The sequence below is a fragment of the Hipposideros armiger genome, unplaced genomic scaffold (assembly GCF_001890085.2).
Source record: "Hipposideros armiger isolate ML-2016 unplaced genomic scaffold, ASM189008v1 scaffold_93, whole genome shotgun sequence".
Taxonomy (NCBI): Eukaryota; Metazoa; Chordata; class Mammalia; order Chiroptera; family Hipposideridae; genus Hipposideros; species Hipposideros armiger.
Genome location: NW_017731443.1, coordinates 615,444 through 639,587, shown reverse-complemented (window position 1 = coordinate 639,587; position 24,144 = coordinate 615,444). Strand labels below are relative to the sequence as shown.

Genomic DNA, 24,144 nt, shown 5'->3' with positions numbered 1-24,144 from the left:
ACAAAACACAAAAGCGAACAAGAATCAGGCCAGCCTGAAATTAACACCTACCAAGATCAATTTGGCAGTGGCAGAATAACAATGGGGTATTCACAGAGCCTTCCCAGGCATGCAAAAAATGTAAGAATTATGAGCAATTTCAGAAATCAAAAGGGCAAAATATTTGGAAAAAGAGCTATGTGAAAGTAGGAATCTGCAACCAAAGATAAGGGAGAAGGGGGACCAGGGTTTGAAACAGGATAATATCTTTTAAATCCCTTAAGACACGTAATAATAATTGCCTGTGTGTTATTCCTGATTTTAAAAACATCCCTATGCATATGGTGAATGCCAGAGTGGACCTAGCCCCTGGGAAGACCTATTTGGTACAGATGAGCCAACCACAGGTCTTTAAAACCAGAAGAGGCCGACCCAGGGATTCTATCTTCCATTACATATTCACAAAGTGACCTTCTGGGACAAATCGATGTCACATGAGTTTGAAATGAGTGAGTCAGGTTTCCAGGATCAACCCAAGTATCAAAGGACAACAATTCCGGGGGAGTGGCCAGGCCACCTCCATAACATCACTGGGATGCTGATGGTCTTTTTCTCAAGTGTGAAAGCCAAAGACCCGAGGCGATGGAAGCCATGTCCCTAGGGATGCAAGGACCCTAACTCAAAAACACTACTTAAAAGTTAAACAAGAGTTTTCCTAGCTGGGCTAGATAACCATCCATCCCTTCTGTTGAAAACAACTACAATGCTTGACAAAATACATGTGTGTATGTATATGTAAATATACATACACACACACATACACACACTTAATTTTCTTAAAAGAATAGACAAGTTAGCAATAAAATAAGCAACACAGAACACTTAGGCCAAAATCTAAGCAGAGGCAGAAACCCAGAGAGACAAATAAAAAACACTCAAGCATTTGTCCTGAGGACATTTGCAGAACCAGGCAAAGGGCAGTTTCCAAAGACTCAAAAAGCACAGGGACACAGTCTAAAGCCCTCCCAAGGTAAGAAGTCTAAGGGGACCTTACCCCAAGTGAAGTTCAGACTTCCAAAGAATACAGGCATGCCTCGGAGATATTGCGGATTTGGTTCCAGACCATCACAATAAAGGGAGTATCATAATGAAGCGAGTCACGTGAATTTTTTGGTTTCCCAGTATATATAAGATACGTTTACACTATACTGTAGTTTATTAACTATACAATAGCACTATGCCTATAAAACAATGTACACACCTTATTTAAAAAATACTTTATTGCTAAAAAAATGCTAACCATCATCTGAGCCTTCAGCAAGTTGTAATTGTTTTGCTGGTGAAGGGTCTTGCCTCAAGGTTGACAGCTGCTGACTGATCAGGGTGCTGGTTGCTGGAGGTCGGGGTGGCTGTGGCAATTTCTTAAAATATGGCAACAATGAAGTTTGCTGCATCGACTGACTCTTCCTTTCACAAACGATTTCTCTGTAGCATGCACTGCTGTTTGATAACATTTTACCCACAATAGAACTTCTGTCAAAATTGGAGTCAATCCTCTCAAACCCTGCCACTGCTTTAGCAACTAAGTTTATGTCATATTCTAAATCCTTTATAATCATTTCAACAATCTTCACAGCATCTTCACTAGGAGTAGGTTCCATCTCAAGAAACCACTTTCTTTGCTCATAAGCAACTCCTCATCTGTTAACAGTTTGATCATGAGATTGCAGCAGTTCAGTCACATCTTCAGGTTCCATTTATTTTTTTTTAAGATTTTATTGGGGAATCGGGGGAGGAGAACAGACAAGTTGCTGTCCTTTTGTTCTTCAGACTAGTTGTGAAGGACATTGCTTCACTGGCCCATGTTGGTATTATCACTGCTCTTCCCAGGTGAGGCAGTCTCTCGCCAGCCATTGGACGGCCACTCACGGCAGCGCACAGCAGCTCACAAAAGCTCGCAGCAGTTGCCGGGCAGTCCCACTGCAGCCCACACCGTTGCCAGTGACTCATGGCAGCCCAGTTCCAGGTCGAGCTGTTGTTCAGCATCTTAGCTGTAGGGGGTGCAGTGTCACTGGCCCTCATGTAGAATCCAAACTGGGGCCCTGCTGCTCAGAGTTGGCGTCCCAAGCCAACTCTTAACCAATGTGCCACTCAGCCAGCCCCAGGCTCCATTTCTAATTCTAGCTCTCTTGCTCTTTCTACCACATCTGCAGTTACTTCCTCCACTGAAGTCTTGAACCCCTCAAAGTCATCCAGAGGGTTGGAATCAAGTTTTCCCAAACTCCTGTTGATGTTGATATTTTGAACTCTTCCCATGAATCACGAATGGTCTTAAAGACATTCAAAATGGTGAATCTTTTCCCAAAGATTTCAATTTACTTTGCCCAGATCCACCAGACGAATCATTTATCTATGGCAGCTACAGTCTTACAGAATATATGTCTTAAGTAATAAGACTTGAACAACCAAATTGCCCTTCGATAGATGATTGGATGAAGAAAATGTGGTATATATACACAATGAAATACTATTCTGCCATAAGAAAAGATGAAATAGTGCCACTTGCAACAATATGGATGGGTCTTGAAATTATTATGCTAAGCGAAATAAACCAGACAGAAAAAGTCGAGAAGCATATGATTTCACTGATGTGTGGGATATAAAACTGAAAACAACATAGGAACAAGACTAACAAATGAAGAAACAAAAACTCATAGACATAGACAATAGTTTAGTGGTTACCAGAGGGTAAAGGAGGAGGGGGATGGTAGATGAGGGTAAAAGGGATCAAATATACGGTGATGGAAGGAGAACTGGCTCTGGGTGGTGAACACACAATGTGATATATACATGATATATTACAGAATTGTACACCTAAAACCTGTGTAACTTTATTATCAATTGTCACCTTAATAAACTTTAATTAAAAAATTAAAAATAAGACTTGAGAGTCAAAATTACTCCTTGATCCATGGGTTGCAGAATGGACACTGTGTTAGCAGGCATAAAAAAAACATTAATCTCATTGTACATCCCCATGAGAACTCTTGGGTGAGCAGGTGCATTGTCAGTGAGCAATAATATTTTGAAAGAAATCTTTTTTTTTTTTCGGGCTGGCCAAGTGGCTCAGTTGGTTAAGAGTTGGCTTAAGAGCACAAGCTCTGAGCAACAGGGCCGCCGGTTCGATTCCCACATGGGCCAGTGACGCTGCTCCCGAGCTGAGCTGTCGCTGAGCTGCCAACAGGTGGCAGGATGGCTCAGCTGGTGTAACAACAAGACTGCCTGTTCTTGTTATTCAACTAAGACTGAACTCGGCACCTTGAGCTGGGCTACCGCCCAGATGGTTCAGTAGATAAAGCGTGCACTCTTAATAACCAAGGCTGTTGGTTCGACTCCCGCATGGGATACTGGCTACGCCCACCCGCAACTAAGACTGAACTCAGCACCTTGAGCTTAGAGGTCACGAGCTGCCGCCAGGCAGCCAGATGGTGACTGGCACCCTCCACAACGAAGACTGAAGAACAACTTGGCTGGTCCCCTCCCCCAATTCCCCAACACTGTTCCCCTCCCCAATTCCCCAATAAAAATCTTAAAAAAAAAAATCTTTTTCTGAGTAGAAGGTCTCAACAGTGGGCTTAAAATAGTCAGTAAACCATGTTGTCAACAGACATGCTGTCATCCAGGCTTTGTTTCATTTACTGAGCACAGACAAAGTGATTTAGCATAATTCTTAAGGGTCCTAGGATTTTTACAACAGTAAATAAGCAGTGGCTTCAACTTCAAGTCAGCAGCTGCATTAGCCCCTAACAAGAAAATCAGCCTATCCTCTGAAGCTTTGAAGCCAGGCATTGACTTCTCTCTAGCTATGAAAGTCCTAGAAGGCGATTTCCAACAGAAGGCTATTTCATCTGCATTGAAATCTGCTGTTTAGTGCAGCCACCTTCATGAACCATCTTAGCTAGATCTTATGGATAACTTACTGCAGCTCCTCCATCAGCACTTGCTGCTTCACCTTGCACTTCTATGTCGTGGAGACGGCTTCTTTCCTTAAACCTCACGGACCAACCTCTGCTAGTTTCAAATTTTTCTTCTGTAGCTTCTTCACCTCTCTCAGCTCTGGATTGGGTTTTGGCTTAAGGGAATGTTGTGGCTGGTGTGACCTTCTATTCAGATCACTAAAACTTGCTCCATATCAGCAATACGGCTGTTTCACTTTCTTATCATTCATGTGTTCACTGGAGTAGCCCTTTTAATTTCTTCAAGAACTTTTCCTCTGTATTCACGATTTGGCTGTTAGGCACGAGAGCTTTTAGCCTCTGGGCTTTTGACACACCTTCTTCACTAGGGTTAATCGGTTTCTAACTTTTGATTGAAAGTGAGAAACTTGCAACTATTCCTTTCATTTGAACACTTAAAGGCCATTGCAGGGTTTTTAATTGGCCTGATTTCAATGTTGCTATTGTCTCAAGATATGGGGCAGCTCAAGGAGAGGGAGAGAGAGAGAGGGGAATGGCTGGTTGGTGGAGCAGCCAGAACACACACGTTTACTGATTAAATTCGCCCTCTTATATAGGCAAGGTTCGTGGCACCCCAAACAATTTTAATAGTAGCATTAAAGATCACTGATCACAAATCACCATAAAAAATATAACAGTAATGAAAAGGTTTGAAATAGTGCAAGAATTACCAAAATATGACACAGAAACTGACGTGAGCAAATGCTGCTGGGAAAATGGCGCCGATAGACTTGCTCGGTACAGGGTTGCCACAAATCAATTTGTAAAAAAAAATAAAAAAATAAAAAGCAGTATCTGTGAAGCGGAAGAGTGGAGCCCAATAAAACAAGATGTGCCTGTACTCCCTCAGAGTAAGAGTCAAGACATGAACCTGATCTGCCCCTCTTCGCCCCCGAGGGCTACCTGCAAGAAAAATCAAGTGTCTCCTTCCTTGTCACTGAGCAGTTAGAGAAACAAAAGAGCTCACCCCAGGAAGTTGTACACATAACCTGGAAGAGCTAGACATACCAGCAATTCCACTCCTCATTTCCACGTGGAGAAATTCCCACTCACGTACACCAGGAGCCAAGGCACAAGAATATTATGGCAGTGTTGTTCCTAAGAGCAAAGCCATGGAAGCAGCCCAAAGGCTTAGAAAGGATAAAGCACATTCACATGGTGCAAAGCTACCAGAGCAGGGAAAATAAATGGAGCTACGTGCACCCACGTGGATGAATCCCAAAGGTAATGCTGAGCAAGTCACAGAAGTCTACAGTAGGACTCATCTGTGATGGTCAGAAACAGGCAAAACTAAACAGTAAGTTATTTAGAGGTTGTTCATAGGTGGGAAAACTATCAAGAAAACCAAGAGAATGATGATCACAAAAGTCAGAATAGCTGTGGGAGTAAGGGGCTTCAGCTGGGGAGGGCACAGAGGGCGCTTTCACAGTCCTGACCTTTCATTAACCTGGGGAATGGGAACACAGATGTTCACTTTATTATTTTGTTTTAATGTGTGTGTGTGTGTGCACTTTAAATATGTCTTCTGTGTGATCTATTTTGCAATAAACATATGGCAAAAAGAAAAAAGGAACTGGAATGCTACACAGCTGTTAAAGAGTAAGGCAGACATCTGTACCTTTAGGGGAAGATCTCTAAGATACACAGATAAATGAAAAGGGAGAGAAGGTGAAGGAGGAAAAGAATAAAAACCTGCTTATAGTTTAAATGGACACAGCTCTAAAAGGGCAGAAAAGATAGTTTAACCAGAGATGGCCTCTGAGGAGTGGAACTGGATTACTAGGGAAAGAACCAAAGGAGACTTTTATACAATTAAATGTTTGTACCAGGTATAAGTATTATTTAACTAAAATACATAACTTTTTTAAGTTAAGCCCTTTGGGGTGCTACTTGGTAACCTGTTACAGGACTATTAGGCTTAAGTGTAGGGCCTCTAAGGAAGTTACCTGGGTCACACCTGGGCTTCCTTTGCCTCATCAGTAACTGCTCCACCAGACCTCAGTGTTCAGGGTGGAAGGTACTCCATCATCTTAAATGATTTCACCGTGAGGGTAGAACTCCAGCCCATCCAAGCCCAGAATCCCACAACGACCCTGCGAAACTGTGATATAAGAAGAAGTATGTATCTGGTCTTTGTCCCAGGTTCTTGGCACAAGAGCTTCTAAATCCCTTGGAATTTCCTGAGTCACAGGGGTCACAAAAGTGTCTTTTGTTATTTGGAATAAGCCCCTGTCAACCATACCTGAGTTTATGCTCATGAGATGACTCTAGGTGGGCCCCTACAAAGCTTCAGGATGGGGACTGGCTGCCAGAGGGACCAACCTTGTGATCAGAGGGTGAGAACTTGCAGCCCCATGCCTGGACCCCTAGGGAAGGGAGGGCCAACAGTGCCTCTGTAATGGAACCTCCATAAATACCCTCAACAGCAGGGTTTAGAGCTTCCGGGTTGGTGCAGGGAGGGTGACATGCCCCAACTCCATGGGGACAGAGATGGGGTCCTTCCAGATCTCATCCCAAGTACCCCTTCATCTGGCTATTCATTTGTATCCTTTATAATAAGTCAGTAAACATAAGTAAAGTGTTTCCGTGAGTTCTGTGAGTCTTTACAGCAAATTATCAGACCTAAGGAGGGGATCGTGGGAATCCCCTACTTATACCCAGATGGTCAGAAATGCAGGAGGCAACCTAGGGCTTGTGACTGGCATCTATCTGGTGGGAATGAGTCCTTAAGCTGGGGTCTGCACTAACTCCAGGTGCTTAGTGTCAGAACTAAAATTGCAGGGCGCCCAGTTGGTGTCAGAGTGGAAGAATTTGTTGGTGTTGGGTGTCAGAACTGTTGTAGGTAAAAACACCATTGGAGACTCCTGGCTGGGACTCCATCAGTGACGGGGCCCTGGGGCTTACTACGCTAGGCTGGCTGACCTGGGACAAAAATCTCAAAGAGGCAGTGGCTGCAATGTCCCTTCTGGGGCCATACATCTGCTAGGAATGGCTGTATTCCCCCCCCCCCAGAAATGCCCTTCATCAGCTCCCTGGGGAGGGGACAGGCTGGAGAAGATAGCCAGGAGGGGAAAGGAAACTGACTCAGAGCAGTAGAAACAAGAGAGGCCAGCTACAGGGCTACGCGCAGACCATTTCTTAGAATGCATGGCACCCCCTAACTTGTGACTTCAGTCTCTGCGTACTTCCCCATGTCAGGATGTGCCCCACCTGCCTATGCTGACCAAACACCATTCCAAAGTCCCAACTCATGAACCATGAAAGTAGGGAGAAAAACAGAAACCAGTTTAAATTCACATTCTGAATATGCTAGAACCCTTCCAAAAGGCCTCCCTCACCAAGCACCTAAAAATGTAACAAAACAATCCTCTCAGATCTAACATCTACAACTACATTGTTTTTGCTCAGTGTGAAGCAGAAAAACATTCACGCCGGAAAGCTTTTCTGAAAGAAAGGGTTTATTGAGCCACATGCGAGCCAGACAAGGACCAGGTCCTGGGACGTGCCGTCTGAACCAGCAGCAGCTGGGCTAGGTGGGGGAGACAACACGTCTGCAGTCCTGGGGTTGACAGGGCTCTTTTATATATTATGTTTTGGGGAAGAAAAATGTAAGTTGTTCTGAAAGAATTTACACTGGCTACAGGGCGGGTGGGGAGGTAAAGCGGATGCAGTTCTAGGACAGGTGCCAGTCCCCGAGGAAGAAATATTTACTACTTTTGACAGGTTGTGGGCAACACTCCTGAAAGTTGCCTAAGCGGGTTGTGCGGTGGCATCCGGGGGTTGGCTACTTCTTTCCAGGTGGCTACATGGAAGTTGACTGAAAGCTCCAACAGACATTCAGGAACGTGAACAGTCTGTTGTTAGACAGCCCACAGCTATTAACTGGTTAATTACTCTCCTCTCTTTCTCTCACTCTCCATCCCACTGTGGTTTAATTTAGGACATCTCAGAATTTTTCTCTTGTCATCAGAGTGAAGTCCCACGCGGCAGGCAGTTTCAGCTCCCACCCATCCTGCACTGGAAGGGAAAGTCAGGCACCCAAGGTGTTTTTTCCGAGTAGCCCTTGCAGCCTGGCCTGACCAAGCAGCAGGGGCTCCGGCAGGCTTGCCATGCCATTCTCACACCCAAAAACTGTCAGTGACCCTGCCCAGAAGATCAGGAGAAGCGAGAAGGCCCTGAGAGGCAAGAGGGGGCGTGAATCAGTTTGGACTCTGCTCGACGTCTCCTCTGGATAATGTTTCTCCAGGTAAGTTCTTGAGACTAATGGCTCTGGTCGCAAGCGAACTCAATTTTCTTAGGGAATTCTGAGTTGGGCTTAGTAGCCGGTCTCTAATGGTGCCAGCCCATCCCAGTTCTCTATTTCTAGGCCTCTCCCTTTTTCCAACTCCTAGCCTCAGTCCTGGGTCAGCTACCTTCAGCTAAATGAATGGGGCTGCTTTTCCAGCTCTGCATTTCAGGATGGAGGCAGAGTTGTAAAACTGAGAACGAAGTCCTTTATTTTCCGCTTCGCCGCATGACAACTTTTCTTTCTTCGCAGGTGGTATGTGCTTCTTTCTTCCCACGGCCACCCCTTCCTATGTGCGTATCAGTAATGGATGTCTGAACTGCAACAGCTGCCTCCCAGAGCTAGGCCCCCACTCTGACCTCCTCAGTCCCCATTCCAGGGCGGCTGGTCCATTATTCCAGGAGAGTTTTTCAAAAGCCCATTCACCGATGGGTGGTCACCGGCTCAAGCATCTCAGCGACTTCTCATGGTCTCAAATCCCAACTCGCAGCTGGACTTTCATAGAATGAATCCCACCAGCCCTCACGGTCACTACTCCCCAACAGCATCCATTCTTTCAACGGTGTTTCCTAAGCACCAGAGTCCTGTGGGCTCAGCAGTGGACAAAGCAGATGCAAATCTCCACCCTCAGGGAGCTTCCATCGCCCTTCTCCATCAGTGAAGCTGAGGCATCACCCTGTACCCAACGCCCAGCTTTTCTCATCACCATGATTTGCTCCAGTGCCACTGCCTGGCTGTTGTCCCCTCCTTTCCATCAGCCCAAATATGACACCTCATTCAAGGGCCAGTTCTCCAAGAAGTCTTTCCTGAGTAGCCACCCCCGTGACAGACATGGTCGCCTCAGCTTGCAGGCCCTTGGACTCATATGTTCTACTCTCCACGAGTCCCCTTGGAGCTGTCCTCCACCTGTACCATTAACACAGCCACCATTAGGACGTGCCCACTGGGTGTGAATCTACGTAAGTTATTTCATTTAATCCCCCTAACAGCCCATATTTTATAGATGAGGAAATCAAGGCTCAAAGAGGCTAAGGAACTTGCCAGAAGAGACAGGGCTGGTAAAGCGCTAAGCCTGAACTCCACGCCTGACCCCTGACTTCAGAGCTCTGCTCTTAGCCACTTCCTGGAAATTTTCTGCATTCATTTCCTCACGTAGCATTTTACCTGACACAGTAAATGGCAGCTGTGACTGTTCCTTATGAACTAGTCACTGCTTGAGCATGTATTTTGTCCCAGCACACATACTCTTTCTCTCTCCAACCACAGGATAAGCAACAGAAGGCAGGGGTCACGTGGTCAGACCTCTCATAGCCTTCCAGCATCGAGTAAAAGGGCTGCGCCTGCCACCGGTGCTCAGTAAATGCTTGAGAAGAGAACAATTTCTTGGAATACTGCACAGTCATAACTTTTGCCCTTCTTATACTATTCAGTCAGTTGAGGAAACTCAGGATTAGATCATGGGGAATTTATTCGGCCAAATATTGAAATGGCTATTCAAGACTATCACAGGTAAAAAGGGATGGAAAGATGGTCAGGGAAACAAAACCACAAATGGCTGTTTTGCAACCAGCTGGAATGGGATTGTCAAAAGCCAGGAAACCTTGCAGGCTTGCTGAAATGGCCTCGGGCAACCTGGCAGGGAAGAGAACCACAAGCCCAAGTGACAATAAATGGCTCTAGTGACAGAGACTGCAAACACCCATCAAGAGATTTACTTACTTAAATAGGAAAGACAGTTCCAGGTTGGGCTTTTCAGCCCTGTGCACAGTGACATCACAACACCACGTTCTAATATCCAGAGAAACAGGAAGAACCCGAGGCCAGGAAACAGGATGGCTGTGGTCAAAGACTGCCTCTGCCTCTTCCTGGTGGAGCTGGTGAGTCACCGAACCCATCAGAACCTCTGGTCCAGCATCCATAAACACTGAAACATGACCTTGGCCTGTGCCAGTAAGAACTGTCCCATGAAATGGTAGAACTATAAAGTACTATACACATGTGGATGAAAAAGGGGTTCTTTAATAAAACAGACACATCCAGTGAGGGAAAATAACCCCAAAGGGTGATTTGGTCATAAATTCCCAACTGGGCAGGTCATGGTGGGTAGCCATGCTCCAGGTCTACAACTTCTTTAGTAAAAGGTTTATTGTTGCCTTAAGCCAGCCCTGTCCATCTTCTTGTGCATCTAGGTTCACACACCTTTGAAATGCCAGGATAATTCTTTTCCAGACCCCTTGGTGGTATAACCACCCTCATGGGAGCACATAATCTTGTTAACTATCCTACTTTCTCCCACCCTCCTGTAATCTTCCCTCCTTACTTCCAAATGCATAAAAGAAACTGCAAACTGTCACTCTAGGAAGCATTTTTCTCAGTCTGTTGAGATCTCGCTTCCAGGAGTATCTTCTGTTTGGGTCAAATAAACAAACTCTCATAAAAACTTTCTATAGCTTTGGGACATCCTTATGTCAACATACACATAAGAAATATTATCAATAGAACATCAGCAATTGACTCCATGGTTAGAGATTAGACCTCAATATTTGTTGAAACCTCGATGGCTAATGGGCAGGAGAGAGCTGCCATTATTAGGTTATGACAGTTGTCCAATTTTTTTTTAATTTTATTGGGCAACAGTGTGTTTTTCCAGGACCCATCAGCTCCAAGTCAAGTTGTTGTTTCAATCTAGTTGTGCAGGGCGCATCTCAGTGGCCCATGTGGGATTCGAACTGGCAATCTTGGTGTTATGAGTACTGCGCTCTAACCAACTGAGCTAACCAGCTGCCCCTGTCCTATTTTTCTTAAGGTCAAGGTTGAATTCACCTTGAGGAGCAAAACTTCCCTCCCCTCCCCCCATATTGTAATTCCATTCTGCCATTGTCAAACATTCAGTAAAATTTTGTGAAATGTCTGGTAATATTTTTTTTTAATTTATTTATTTATTGTTAGTTTCAGGTGTACAGAACAATGCAATAGTTACCCTTTTCACCCTCACAAAGTAACAACCCCCCACCCCCCTGTCTGGTAATATTTTTAAAAGCTGTATTTTGAGAAGTTATGAAACAGGTCTGTTTGCATGTTTAAGGCAAAATGGTATGAGGGAGAACTAGGTGACGAGAAGAAGAGTATGGACAGCTGGCCAAGGAAATACACAATCCAGGTAGAGTTCATTCATCTAACAAATATATTTTTGAGCCCATACTATATTCCAGCTTTGGTAGAACATATAATAAGTGTTTCTTAGGTATTTCTAGAAATACTTGGGGAGAGGAACTTGGTAAAAGACACACTTCCTACAGGTCAAGTATGAAAGAAGCTTGAGTAATTGTTATTTAGGGACAAAATTAATATGTTAACCCCGAATATGGAAGAGATCAGAGGCATCTAAAGTCTCCAAGGTCAAATACAGTTGAAGGTTTCATATGGCATCTGTGTTCATCCCACTGCCTTCTGGCCTCCATAGTTCCCAAGGAGAAATGAGCTCTTAATCTTACCAAAGATCCCTTATATATAATGAGTTGCTTATTTCTTGCTGCTTTCAAGATTCTTGCTTCAATTAGGATATGCCTAGGTGTGGATCTCTGAGTTTATCCTACTTGGAATTCACTGAGCTTCTTGGGAGCATGAATTAGTTTTTCATCAACTTTGGATCATTAAGGCCATTATTCAAATATTTGTTCTGCTCCTTTCTATCCTCTCTTCTAGGACTCTCAGTATGTCTATATTGATAGGCTTGATTGTTTTCCACAGGTGTCTGAGGCTCTGTTCATTTCTTTGTTCCTCACACTGGATAGTCACAATTGACCTATCATCAAGTTTGCTGATTCTTCCTTCTGCCTGTTCAACTCTGATTTGGAGACTCTCTAGTGACTTTTTCATTTCAGTTATTGTCATTTTCAACTCGAGGATTTCTTTTTTATTCTTTTTTTGTGATTTCTATCACTTATTGATCATCTCTATTTGACGATGCACTGTTCTCATACTTTCATTTCGTTCTTTAGGCGTTTTTTTCTTTTTTTTTTTTTTAGGTGAGCCATCCTGCTACCTGTTGGCAGCTCAGCGGCAACTCAGCTCGGGCTGGGCATCGAACCGCTGTTGCTCAGAGCTCGCACTCTTGCGCGAGCTCTTAACCAACTGAGCCACTCGGCCGGCCCCTAGGCATATTTTTAAATACTAGCTGATTTAAAGTTTTATCTATAAAGTCCAACATCTAGACTTCCTCTGGATAGTTTCTACTGACTACTGCTTCTTTTCCTGTGTTTGTGCCACTCTTTCTTGTTTCTTTGCATGCCCCATAATTTTTTTTGTTAAAATCAAGATTCAGCCATTTTTCTTGAATAAATGTTCCTTGGATTGCTGCAAGCCTTTGGTTAATCTCCATAATTCTGAAAAAGTTGATTTTGACAATTCTTGCCAGTTTTCTCATTTCTTTTATGGAGGAGCATCTTAAGAAATCTTTATTCCACTATTCCCCAGGAATCTATATTTCAGATGGCATTTAGAAAGAGATTTTCATCCCCCAACTCCAAACAATTTTTTGGAGAAGAGGGGTAAAAGAGAGAAACTTTGATAGTTAAATCTTAAGCCCCAAGTAGTGTTATAAATTGCACCCTTCTTTATTTTTTTAAACCTGATACTTTAAAATTAAAGACACAGAAAAAGATTTTTCATATATAACTATCATTTCAGCATCCAGAAAAAAAAATTTGATATACCATTCCAATAACCTAAATGAGATGTTATACATTCTTTTTTATAATGTACCTGTCTCATGTAAAAAGCATGATGGCTGTTGTTCTGTGGTAATACATTTAAAATGACAGTTTGATTAGGTGCATGGACTATTTTTAAAGCTGACTGGGATGACACTGAACAGACTGCATCTGTAGCAGTATTTTCTGATGTATATTTTATACTCTGCTATAAAAAAGCTGATCTGAACAGCCTAGTATGTTTATATGCTTGTCCTATTATACTTTAGGTTATATTTCTAGAATTGAAATTGCCATGTCAAATGTTTTTTTTCTTTTAAGTTTTAAGTCTAATCTTCTCTGTATTCGCTGCCATTTAATGACTTGCCCTGTGGTGAGGAATATTTTCCTCTCTCTTTGAACAGAGATTCTGTCACTCAGTGACATCACTGCCATCGTTTATCACTGCCATGCTGTTTATCACACAGAGGTCCTTCACCACGTGAAGGGGAAACTCAGAGCCAAAGGTAAGGAGAAACTGTATTCAAAACTCCTGCAGAGCAGGAATCTAAGATAGTCCTCCAGTCAAATGTCGTTTTCTTGGAACGCCACAGCCCTTCCCTCTTACTCACACTAGGGCCACATAAGCATCAGACATCAGGGGAGAGGTCAGACTGTATTAATAATTTTCAACCAGGTCCCACTGACCACCCACAAGCTTCCTGAGGCCACACCCAGTGACCAGGACAGAAATGCAGGTCCACATCTATTTATCATCTAAAGAATGTAATGGGGGGCAACCAGTTAGCTCAATGGTTAGAGCGCAGTGCTCATAACACCAAGGTTGCCGGTTCGATCCCCTCATGGACCACTGAGCTGCACCCTCCACAACTAGATTGAAGCAACTACTTGACTTGGAGCTGATGGGTCCTGGAAAACATACTGTTCCCCAATTAAAAAAAAAGAAAGAAAATTTTAATGGCAATGGCCCTTCCAAAGAGATTGGTAGCTCTCCACTGGGAGGTTAGGGAAAGGCCAGGGTTCTTATCACTTCCAGGGGAGTAAGTAAGCTAAAGAACGAGGGGGAAAAAAGGCATGGGTGCCAGGTGCCAACATTTCTTGGTAACCACGCCTGACCAGAAAATAACAACTCAAGTCCCAGGCTCCCTTTCTCTTCATTTGAAAAGATGTAAGATACAGAGTGAGATGCCAGGCAGACCTGGACTGGGAAGACGAACTCAAATTCTAGCACTGCTGGGTCATTGGCATGCTTTCAGAACTAGTCCTTGGCCAGACAGAGCCTTCGGAGATACGCAGAATCTAAATGTCACCTATTTTGTATTTTAATTTCACCTACTTTCTGGCCATAGTGCATAAGAAATAAGGCCTTAAATAGATTTATTGAATCTCGTCACCTGGTATAGCAACTTGAGTGGAGAAGTGCCCAGTTCCATGAGGATTAAGCAATGTGATGCTTCAGTCTGGGGCACCTGAGCTGTAAGACTGTCCCATTGGGGGCAAAATGGCAATGAATCAGGTTCAGCCTGGCAGTTGGATTCAAAGGCCAACATCTAGTGTCATCCTGGCCAAGAATCTCTTGAATTATAAAAAAATGTTATCCAGTTGAGAAAGAAACTCCAAAAGTTGCTTAGGAAGGTAACTTACTATAATTTGAGATCATATCATTATTTCCTTATTAGGTAAGCTTCTTTAATTCCAGGAAGATATAGCATTAAGAATAAACATGTCTATGAAAATAAAAATTATAGTATTTATAATTTCTTAAGAAAACTGTATCTGTTACTTTATCTACTTTAATATTCAAGGGAATTTGATCTGTTCAGATAACAAGTCAGTCTCAAGATTCCAATTAAAATATGTAACTAAGTAATTGGTTTAGACTTGTGATTTTAAGTAGGAATTTTACCAAAATCAGTACTGGCAGATGAAAAATAATCACGTGAAAAGCACAACATCAACACCAGGGAAATTAAAATCGAAACCACAAGATACCACTACACGCCTTTTCGAATAGTTAGTTAAAAAAACTGACCAGGGCCTGCCGAGTGGCTCAGCTGGTTAAGAGCTCGCTCAAGAGTGCGAGCGCTGAGCAACAGGGTCGCCAGTTGGATTCCCGGCCCGAGCTGAGCTGCCGCTAAGCTGCCAACAGGTGGCAGGACAGCTCAGCTAAAAAAAAAAAAAAAAAAGACTGACCATACCCAGGGTTAGAGAGGATGTGAAGGGACTGCAACCATCAGACACTGCTGGTGGAAATGTAAAATGGTACAGCCTCTGGAAGACGGCTGGGCAGTTTAAGTTAAACATACACCTACCATAGGATCCAGCCACTGCACTCCTACACATTGCCCAAGAGAAAAGGAAATATACGTCCATACAAAGACTCGTATACAAACATCCATAGCAACTTTATTTACAATCACCAAAAACTGGAAATTGAAATGACCAACAACAGATGAATGAATGGATAAACAAATTGTGGGATATACTCGTAATAGAATGCTGCTCAGCAATAAAAAGGCAAGAACTATTGATACATGCAACAAATCTGAAAATGGGTGCTGAGTGAAAGAAGCCAGACAAAAAAGGATACATACTCGGATTCCAGATATGTAAAATTCCAGAAAACGCAAACTAATCTAAAGTAACAGAAAGCGGTTCAGTGGTTACTTGGGGATGGGGGAAGTAGACAGGTGGGGGAGGGATAACAAAGGGGCACAGGGACACTTTTGGAGGTGATGGATGTGTTCTATCTTAATTGTGGTTATGGTTTCACAAGTGTATGCATGTTGAAAATTATACTTTGCATCCTTTAAATATGTGCAATTTATTATGTCAAAAATACCTCAATAGAGCTGTTTTAAAAAATAAAACAAAGCAGTGTAGGAATGTTTAAGAAAATTTAAGAGAGCTTAATTTATTAGATTTACAGAAATTATTTAAGTATTAGGACTATTTGCTGGCAATTGGAAGTATTAACATAACTAAAGGAAGTTGAATGCAATTCGTAAATTCAATTTAAATTTTTCAAATGAGTTAAGTTTGCAAATGACATCAATATTATTAACCAAAAGGCTCCTTCAACATGACTATTAAAATTTTCTAGAATCATAAATAGAACAGAAAGATTTGTAGGCTACACTGAAAAGCTAAACTTGAAAGACTAGCCCTTAAAGAACTAGACTTTTGACTCTGTAACTTTAACAAGTTGAAAATCAATTTTTTTTTCAGTCAAAGTAGCTTCTGAATAATCTTTGCGTTACACAAAAACCCAGGTTAGGGATAGGGTGTGGCATCAGAAACCTTGTCCAGACATGCCACTCACCAGTCACCTGAAACTCACCAAGTCACTCAGTCTCTCTAAACCTCAGTTTCCTCATCATATGAGAGGAATGTTTTCTAGAATAAATAATACATGTGTTATTAATGGTTTAATATTAATAAATTTCATATTAACAAACAGCACATTAGTTAGTAAAAGCACTTGGAGAAGCTACAGTGATGGGCAAATATAAGAGACAAGCAGCATGACATCACTCCACAGTAGCTGCAGCCTTTCCCAGACCCTGGGCTGATCAGCAAGAGACACACGAAAGGTGACACACGTATCCTCAGAGACGAAGCATGACTCAGCATTGCCAGATCACGGAATTTTCCCAGAGGCCTCAGCCAGGAATGGATATCATCAGGAAAGGAGCCGCCACACGCGGAGATTGGCCCCATTCCACATGCAGCTGGTGCAAATGTACTTTTAGAGCAGCCTCGGATACCCCAGTCGCTACCCCCTCCTCTGGCCTACAGGGAAATCAGGATAAGGAGGTAAGGGACAGCAGCAACGAGAGGACGCTGGGATGACCTGGGTTATGCATTCTGGCATAATACTTACAACAACAATAAAAAGAGCTCACATCCACCTCCCTCCAGGATCACCAAGGAGACGGCAAAGGAGGAGCGCAGGGCAGCGACCTTCTTAGTTATGGTAAGGAAGCAAAGCTCAGGGACTCAGCAGGGAGGTAGGGACTGAAGAGCCAAACAGCTGAAACAAATTAGATGACCTGGGAGAAGGCAGCCCTTCTTGGCGGCTAATTTTCCCTTCCTACTGATGGATTTGCAGGAAGACATGCTGTAAAAGATGACACTCTTAACAAGGCGGGTAGAGTGGGGATCAGAATCTTCAATTCTGCTAATCAGCCTTCTCTGGGCCCCAATTTCTCTGCTAGAAAAGATAGGTGGTTTGGAAGATAGGTAGTTTGGAGGGCTTCACTCAATTCCCCACCACTCCTCACAGCGATGCAAGAGTTAGAGCAGTAACATTCAACTCCATTAGCCAAAAACAGGAGGACAAGAGTAAGCAGAGAGAACAGGGCAGTGGGCACTTGGTGGAGGGTGGAGTCCATCCAAAGTCTGGAGCCATTTCCACCCATACCCACCTGCCTGTACTCTGCCAGCTCTGCTAAGCAAACTCAATCGTAGAGTGGAGCATGGGCGCTTCTGGCCCAAGACCTAGGACGAGTGAAGACGGTGGGAAAATCTCAGAAAGGAGAACAACTCCTGGGTCACGGAGGGTCGCCTGAGGAAAATCCCTACACAGTGGGTGGAAACCCAGAAAAAATCCCCATACAAAGGAATCCCCACTCAGCACTAAACATGAGCTCTGGGAAAAACTGTCCTGGAGCCACAAAGTCCCCAGGGCACCTGGCTGCGAAATGGGGTAGCAGCTGGCCTGCCTATGGATGAAGGAAAGAGCGTTATCAGTGTCTGAAACGTGGGGGGAAATGCGAGACAGAGGATCGTGCCTGGCTAGGATGTTCACAGGGACCAGCTGCGGGAGACAAGCCTGGACCATCAGGTGGACCCAGCCAGAGGGCCTTGGAATTCGGGCTGAGATGCACCCAGCTCAGTGCAATCAGGAGAAACCTGACAACAAACAGTAGGTTACACAGGGCAGTGCTGCCTGAGCACTCCATGGAAAGAAGGGACAATTCCTCCTTCACCTCTTTGTCACTGTGACTCCCAAAGACTGAGCGTCATTGTCTGGAAACACGGGTCAAGTGTTTTTACAGCCAGCTGACGGAGCCACAGGCTTCTCCGAGTCCCTCCCAGCCTGCACCTGCTCTCCACACCAACTCAAGGGTCTTCTGAGAGGCTGCCCGGCCTTAGAGATGTTTCCTCTGGTCCTAGGAGCCCTACCACCCTCCCTACGACCAGTGTCCCGAGTCACACCTTTCCAGAAGCAGGGCTTCCTGCTGAGACTGGCCAGCTGCCAACCAGGGCAAGCAGGGAGCCAGATGTTACTTCCCCTGTGAAAACCAACAGAGACCAAGAACAGACAGGGACTGCTTGCATTTTCCAAAATCAGAGTTTGGCCATTTTGATTGATTGAGCTTGATAACTGACATGCCAGAACGGCTAACATCTCCAGCTCTCCTGAAGAGACCCACATGCATCCCAGTGCCCTGGATTCAGGCACAGGACTTACCCTCGGTGTCTTGGCAGTTCTCAGAAGGCAGGCACTATCTGAAGAAAAAGAAAGAGCAGCGTTATCCTCATTTCTCCAGGCGCCCCAGAGAACCTAGATTTAGAACCCAGAGAACTGTTACTTTGCTTCTATCTCAAGAGAGTCGGGGGAGGCGGGGGCACCCCAGCTCTGTTGTCCACTGCCTGGGCTCCACCACTGCTGCTCTGCCATCCCAAAGCCTGTTTCCTCATCTGTGAAGTGGGAATAATAACAACCCCCATCTCATAGGGTTCCCGATGAGTTAACACACACTGGCACCATGCCTGGTACAGAGGACAGGTGTTAGCCAATGTGCTTTGTAAGAAGCATTCTAAGTAAAACCCTTTTCTGGCACCCGCTACACAAGAACATGAAGTTCTAGAAACTTTCATTGTTTTATCTGAAGTGCTTTCTCTTCCTAACCACTTCCATCCAGCCCCAGGCCCACTTTCTCAGCAGAACTGTCTCCAATCCTTCGGGAGGTCCCTCCGCTCCAGGTTCTCCAAGTCTGGTTCCTAGCTCACTAAGCAATTGACACTAATTAAGAACCGTCTTACGTCTTACATGACCTGCGCACTGATGTGTCTCTTTCTCCAACTATTTCCTCATATCGTTTCCTTCAGAGATCTCTCACACATGTAAAAGCACACCCCATGTTGAGACCTATGGGGGCCCACATTTGATGGTTCATGACCACTTTGGGGAGTTTACCGACCTCTTTGTTTTGGAAAGGCCACACCTGTCACTCAGCTCTAGCCACTGGTCAATAAAAAACAAAATAGAGACACAGGCCAGCAAACCATCAAGGAACTGAATCCATGTTCTGAGACAATCAGATGCCTTGATAGATTATGTCAAGGCTGAAAGTGAATGTTTAGGGCATTGAAGTCAATAAAATATTTATTGAGCATGTATCGTGCGTAAGGCACCACCACCAGAAGGCACAGGCTCTGCTCCCAAAGTGTCAAAAAACAAGTTAAGGGCTCTAGCTAAAAGGGGGTAAAAACAGGATATTACATGAGAGGGACCCACACAGAGACTCAGCCTGACAGCCTGGGGTGGACCCCAGGCAGAGTGTTCCCTAGCTGTGTGAAGTTAGTTCACCCTCAGTTCCTCACCTGTAAACGAGGAGCTAACAGTACCTTTGTTGTGACAATCAAATAATACACGTAAGGGGCTACCACAACATAGTTCCTGCCACAACACAGTAAGAGCTCAGTGAAGGTTGGCTTTTATTAGTAACAACAATAAATCATTCCTTATCGTATTATTAAAAGAGAGAAGCCACGTCCAATTGAATAGATTTGGCCAGGCTTAAAGTAGGAAAGCCTGAAGAATTCTGACAGGACAAGAAGTAAAAGTCCTGCAGAAAACAAGGTCGCCAGAGACAAGAGCAGAGGGACATTATGAAGCAAGTCTGGGACAACAATGAATAGTCTCAAAGGAGGACTGAGGTAGAAGAGGGTGCCTGTAGGGTCAAATGGAAGAAAAAGCCCAATAGGTGGGATCACGCATTCTCATTCAACAGGTGAGAGGAGGTGGTTTACTCTTCGCTTCATTTTCCCATCTCCCACTATCAGACCCTACTCCTTTGGCAGTTTGGCAAAGTATCCACAGCTGAGACTAGAGACAGCTAAGACAAAGAGGTGAAGGGACGTTCAGCCAGGCCCAGAGGAGGTTTCAGAGTGAGCAGGTAAAATGCCCCACTTCTGCGAAGGATGTCTCCGGATGACAAACTAGCCCCCAAACACCACGCTGCTTGGATATGGGGAGCAGGGACCGTTCAGAAGAGGGTAAGATGCTATTGGGAGGCAGCCAAAGAGAAGGCCACACTAATCCTCAAGGGAAATGCTCATTTGAGTGAGGCACCCAGCTCACGCAAAGAGCACTAGAGAGAGGTCTGGGCCTGCCCAGGCCTTCCTCCGAGACTCGCTGACATACGACAAAATCATTCCTGCAGCCCCCAAACGTGACCCCTTTCCGGTTCCCCAACTTCCACTCTTTCCTCCTTCCAATTTGAGCCACTTTCTACTTAGTCATCCAAAACATCTCTCAAGTACCTACTTGTTCCAGCACTGTGTTAGGAGCTGTGATGGATGACACAGGGAAGAGGAACGCAGAGAATTGCAACTTGGAGTGAGACATGGACCTGAGGTCCAGCCCTGCCATGGTCCTGGAGCCTCCGTGAGCAGGGCTGGGAGGACAGGCACCCTGCACAGCACGCGGGTACTAGGGTACTGGAAGTGAGGCAAGGAGGAAGCAAGAAGCAGAACGAAAGGGCAAGCGGCCTGTCCTGGCACATCGAAGGCAGGAGGGATCCACTGAGGCCACAGCCACCAGGGCAAACCTCCCAAGGGGTGATCCCAGAGGTGAGAACTGGCACAGAGAGGGTCACTCAAGCTGGAGCAGGCTTCAGTAAAGAGAGATAAGGCGCAGAAGGGACTTTGGGGTAAACTGCAGAGAATTTGGATGACAGCCTAATTCAATTTAGCAAATTGATATTGAGCAACTACAGCGAACAAAGCTCCTTCCCACAGGGCAGGGCAGCCACTAAGAAACAGGAGACCTGCTCACAAGTGGCTTACTAAAACACAAACAGATGCAACCTGTGGCTCAGGCCTGCTGGTGGGCCCTCAGGGCCCAAGCAAGCGCCCTGGCACCTTCGGCCCCAATCTCGCTTCTGCCCTACTGAGTACCTTAGGAAGTGCACTGGCCTTGCTACATCTCCTGTAGGGGTCTCTTTGCAGGGTCCAAGCTGTTTTCTCACACTCAGCTAGAAAGTGCTATTTCCCCCCATCTCCCTCAGCCTTCCTCAGCCTTCTTCTTGCAGGTTCTAGTTGCTTAAAACTCACCTCTCCTTCATAATAAAACCTCAGCTCCTCAAATCTAATCACTGCTTCTTCACTGCCAGTTCCAGCGGAATCAAAAGACGCTCAGACTCGGGCCGGCCGAGTGGCTCAGTTGGTTAAGAGCTCGCTCAAGAGTTTGAGCTCTGAGCAACAGCGGTTCGAGTCCAGCCCGAGCTGAGCAGCCNGCAACAGCGGTTCGAGTCCAGCCCGAGCTGAGCAGCCGCTGAGCTGCCAACAGGTAGCAGGATGGCTCAGCTAAAAAAAAAAAAAAAAAAAAAAGCTCAGACTCACCCGATCCACAAAGCCTTTCCCAATCCATCCCCATCTAGTCCCCATTTGGAGACTGGTTGTGGTGGTGATGTGCGATCTGTCTCCGCACGACCTTGGTCAAGCAACCTCGCCTCTCTGAGCCTCAGTTTCCTATTCTGCAAGTTGAGGACACTCAGTCCATTTCTCCTCCCTGGCCTTACTGTGTGGCTTGACCTGATTTATGGGCCCCTACTGAACCTCCACTTCCTCAGCCCCCTCATCCTCTTCGGGGGCCATACCACATCTACTCAGCCTCTCTACAAACATCTGTGACATGCTGACTTGCTGTTTGAGTTCTACTTCTTCTTCTCTCCCCCAATCAGTTTGTTGGCAGTTCTAGGACAAGGATTAATCTCATCTCCCAAGTCTTCTCTCAGTGCCCAGTCCAGGGATCTGAACACAGTAGAGGTGCAAAAAGAAGACGATTAAGAGTTCCAAGAGTTAAGATAGAGAGCCGGCAGACAGAAAAGCTGTAGCTCTGAGTTAATAGAAAGGCTGACCACATCCACCCCCAGCACAAATGTTTGTATCACAGGCAGGGGACGGGAGACATGGGGAAGCCAGGACTGCTGGTAGCAGTGGGTAAGGGAGAGACAGAGAAGGCAAAACCTGCTTGGTAGACTTGGAGACTCTAGTTGTGATCTGGCAAATATGGGCACCTCTTTGAGCCTCAGTTTTCTCAGCTGCAGAATGGGGATAATGCGCCCTGGCCTACTTTCTCACAAAATGAACGGACATTCAGATTTGTAAGAATTTCAAAGCTGTCCGGAGACCTAGAGATCTGGCCTAACACCAGCATTTGTGAGACGAGAGAGGAGCTCCCCAAAAGTGAGACAACTCACTCTACACAAAGCACGTCGGCTGGGAGGAACCTGCATAGGTCCACGAAGCTTCAGTGTCCAGGAGGGCACTTCCCCGACCACCTGCTGCTGTTCACTGCCCCCAGCCCAGTGCACTTTGTAAACTGCTACAAGCTGTGTAAATAACGGGCTGAGCCCAGCCCCGCCTCCTCCTAATTAAACAGCCCTGGGCGAATCACTGCTTCTGGGCACCTCAAGCTTCTTTACCTGAAACTGAGTGGAACCGAAAATACTCCACAGGGGAAGTAGGAGGATCCTACGGGAGGCACCTGGAACACGGAAAACCCTCGCCTTACACATCAGGGCTTTCTTCAGAAATGAGCAACTTACAGTATGATGGGGGAAAACGGGCTCCCGATTTTGACACACCTGGGTTCGAACCCTCAGGGACCCAGCACAAGGCGGTTGAGGGCTCCGTGCGTCAGTTTCTCCATCTGCAAAATGGGCCCGAGAGCAGAAATAAGGCCGCTGGCGGCCGCCAGGGGCGCGGGGTAGACAAGGCCCGGCTGCGCCCGCGCGGGAGAGACGCTCGCCGGGCCGTCGGCCAGGGACGCGGGGCAGACGGGGTCCCTGGAGCAGGAGGGCAGGGGGAGGGGCCCGCGCCTAGCGCCCCCACGGGAGGGGGAGGGGAGACGCGGCGCAAGTCGCGTCGCGCACCGCCCGCTGATGTCTCCTCCAGCCGTCACTCGCGGAGCCCGCACCGCCGTGGCGCGCACGACCCTTACATAAGCGTCCCCCAAGTGGCGCCGACGCACGCCCATCCGCTCCTACCCGCCGCGGGAAGGAGAAAGTGCGCAGCTTTGCCTGTACTCACCTCCTCCACGCCGCCGCAAGTCGTCGCCACCGCCTCTACCGACGCTACCTCCACTGACAGGGAGTAGCTGCGGTCTCCGCTCAACCAAACTTGCTGCAGTCCCGGACCCGCCTTAGGACTTCCTATTGGCTCAGTCAGCCCAGCCCCTCCTGTTATTGGGCAATGGCTTCCGTCACTCACCACTCCCCCTCTGGACTCCTCCCTACGCCCGTATGCCCATCACGTTTAAGCCTTGGCGCCCCACGTCAGCCCCGCCCCTCGCATCCCCGGCGGTTCCCTGGATTGGTGATGAAACTGGAAGAGCCCGCCCCTGGCGCACCACCGCCTACTCCCAAATCTACAGAGTCCCACGTGGGCCGCACTGCCGGGGCCGCAGCCCGCAATAGGCGGAAGTGGCTGGGCTCTGACACGCCGTGATTGGCTGTCGGCGGGGGTGGGGATGTGCGATTCATTCACCCGAGTAGCACGTGTCTCTCAAAGCCGCAAGCATAACACATCGCACGGGAGCTCTGAGATCCGAGCTGGACGCAAATACACGCAAGCGGATGGAGGAGAGGTCGGAGGAAAAGGATTTGCGAAGGGCGGAAGGAAGGAGATGGCGCTCGTGCCACACGGGTTTACGTGATTGTGTCCTTCAGCAGCTGTCGGGGGGGGGGGCAGGGAGGTGATGGGCAGGAGTCCGTCTCCATGTGACCTTGGACAAGTAACCTCACCGCTCTGAGCCTCAGTTTCCTATTCTGCAAGTTGAGGCCGCTCAGGACCTAGAGGGTTTAGAAGGCTTGGTTGAACGGAAAGCTTCATAAGCTGGGCTCTGTGCTAACCAGGA

The 24,144-nt window shown here is 46.2% G+C and overlaps 1 protein-coding gene across 5 annotated transcripts in view; it reads right to left on the bottom strand.

Moving 5' to 3' along the window:
* PC (pyruvate carboxylase) overlaps window positions 1-23,425 on the bottom strand; it is a 113,817-nt gene extending 90,392 nt beyond the window's left edge. Inside the window, exons 1-3 of one of the 5 annotated variants that reach the window (XM_019645310.1) lie at window positions 23,319-23,425; window positions 22,835-22,938; window positions 18,469-18,506 (exon numbers count right to left, since the gene is read on the bottom strand). The gene's annotated coding sequence lies outside the window, so the exon portion shown is untranslated. Of the gene's footprint in view, window positions 1-18,468; window positions 18,507-21,338; window positions 21,498-22,834; window positions 22,939-23,161; window positions 23,255-23,318 lie in introns of those variants that run through there. The other 4 variants (XM_019645311.1, XM_019645313.1, XM_019645312.1 and 1 more) reach the window with 4 other exon arrangements.
* Window positions 23,426-24,144: the final 719 nt, after the last annotated feature.